Source organism: Oryzias latipes, chromosome 18 (genome assembly GCF_053564925.1).
Source record: "Oryzias latipes strain Hd-rR chromosome 18, Olatipes_Hd-rR_3.1".
Classification (NCBI taxonomy): domain Eukaryota; kingdom Metazoa; phylum Chordata; class Actinopteri; order Beloniformes; family Adrianichthyidae; genus Oryzias; species Oryzias latipes.
This window is the reverse complement of record NC_136254.1, coordinates 6,719,117-6,721,590: the sequence shown is the minus strand read 5'-3', so window position 1 is coordinate 6,721,590 and position 2,474 is coordinate 6,719,117. Positions and strand designations below refer to the sequence as shown.

Sequence of the window (2,474 nt, the reverse complement as noted above, 5' to 3'; positions counted from 1 at the left end):
CAATAAAAGACAGCAATAATAAGGTCCCATGACTACGAGGGCATATAGTGTGATTCAATACATAACACCATACATGTTTTTGTGCAGCCTCTTTGTTGCAGATTGGAAATGCATGCTTCAAACTAATCAGAGTATATGTAAGTAATTTGTATATTTCCCCGAATTTTAATACATCATCTGTCATGACGGGCTAAACGAGACAGACCCAGATGCTGGAACCCGGAGGAAAAACACAGGTGAGTTGGTGGGTGAGTGAAAAAGTTTAATTCTCTTGACATAGCGGGTGATGAGATGTTTGCTCGTGGCGTGACTGGGGGTTTGTTCGTGGCTCGTGGCGTGACCGGAGGGTTCGACCGTGGCTCGCGGCGTGACTGGAGGTTTTGGCAGAGGCTCGTGGCGAGACTTGAGGTAGGCTTTGGTTTGAGGCGTGACTTGAGGCAGGCTGAGGCTTGAAGCGTGACTGGAAGGTTCTCTGAGGTTTGGATCCGTGAGACGAAGACACAGGTGACCACTCGTGGGAATGATGTCCTGAGGAAGAGGCAGAGAGCGAGACTTAGGCAAGGTCTAGAGTACATGAGCCAGAGATAATAGTGACCAAACTATGCACCATCATAGGCAACGAAAAGGCGATGAAAACTGGTCCAGGATCTTCTTAAGTAGACAGGCAGGTAATGAGGTGAGTGGAAACAGCTGTGACGCATCCGGGACCCAGCAGAAGAGGGAGGGGGAGGAGTCTGACAGAGGCACCATGACATCATCTTTAATACAGGTACATACATTGGATTCCATGGACTGACTAAGACCCAAGGTCTGGAAGTCTTCCCTTGTCAGACAGACATCCCCATCCTTAACCAAAATCTCTGTTCCAGATCGGTTTTCATGGAGTAAATAGTTCAGCTGTAAATACAATGCAAAACATAAACAATAACATCAAAACAATACCATTCAAAATTACTTTTGCAGTAGACACATGGATAGGGTTTTTATGTCGTTGTATTATTGTATGTCACACACACACACTCGCATTGACAACCATTTAGCCACTCAGATGGAGAAAAATACTGAAGATGCTGACGAGATGAGAAATGCTGACAAGATAAGGAATTCAGAGTAACTCTCCGACGGCCCATCATTCAGGTGCTTGGAGGGAGCGCTCCTTTCATGAAAGCCAATTAACTCCAGTTGGTCTCCATCTTGTTACTTTGGTTAAGGAAAACCCCCATACACACAATTATACCTACCAGCATGGCTTGTACTGGGGAGAGCTCCTGTAAATATCCCAAACCATGCCAGTAGTCGTGATCATGTACTGACTGCTGTGGTACCAGTTGCTCCTGCTCAACTGTTAGTTTTAAAAATAAAACAAGCAACACACACCCACACAGTTATAAGTACATACTTATCTTTTAAGTTTAAAGACAAAAAAAACATCTGACTAGAGTAAGGTTGTGTGTTCGTTACTACCACAGCCATACTGACTAACTAAACTGCACTTAAAAAATGTACCTTGGAAGCTGTCCACTTGAGGAATTACAATTTCTGGCCCTTTGGACTCTGAAAAACAAGAGTACAGTATTATGCAAGTGCCACAGGCCCAGTCAAACCATTGGCACGTCACATAAAACAAACCTCATGTGACATTTGTCCTTATATTAATGAGCATAGTATCTCTCAATTTAGGACTGATGAATGGCTTCAGATGTGAAACATTCACATTTTGTTTCAGTTGAACTCCTGCTTTACTGAACAGGGTCGCCACACCCTTTTCTGAAACTGAGGCTATCACATATGGTCCAGACCAGTTTGGTTCCAGGCGTCCTCCTTTTCGTCCTTCCATTATTTTATTGGCTTTAAGGACCTCATCACCAACTTTGAAGATGAACGATTTCACATTTAGTTTTTTCCTGGTCTCATATTCCGTCTTTTGTTTTTGCTGTGCATTTTTTATGTTCTGGTAAATCTGAGAACATATAAATACTTATGCAATGGTTATTGAAACAATTACATTTTAGATGCCTAGATGCATGTATTTCTATTTTACCATTACCTTTGCGTGCAAATCAGCAACTTCTGCTATCTAGGCCTCCAGGTGCTCTTCCGTCTCCTCTACTGCAAGAACATGTTTGTCACCCCCCTGTTCTTGTGTGGCATTTATCACACCTGCTGTGCGAGGGTGTCTTCCAAACAGGGCAAAATAGGGTGTGAACCTGGTTGATCTCTGTTTGTATAAAAAAAAAAAAGATTACACAGTTCTTCTGTCTTGGTAAACATGGTTGACTCACACATTTTTACACAACGTTACCTGTTTAGCTGTGTTGATGCCTGCCACTGTTCCCCTTAAATGGATCTCACAGTCATTTTTTATCTTCCCCACAGTATTTGGAAAGCCCAGTCTTGATGTTGCGATTAGTGCGCTCATCCTGTCCATTGGCCTGGGGATGGTAGGCTGATGTAATGCAGTGCTTCACACCCAA

The 2,474-nt window shown here is 43.2% G+C and overlaps 1 long non-coding RNA gene across 1 annotated transcript; it reads right to left on the bottom strand.

The window, feature by feature from the left end:
* Positions 1–249: 249 nt before the first annotated feature.
* Positions 250–743, bottom strand: LOC144987351 (uncharacterized). The gene is made up of 2 exons (XR_013651227.1): positions 608–743; positions 250–528 (listed from the first exon to the last, which is right to left on the bottom strand). It is a non-coding gene; the product is annotated as an uncharacterized LOC144987351 (long non-coding RNA).
* Positions 744–2,474: the final 1,731 nt, after the last annotated feature.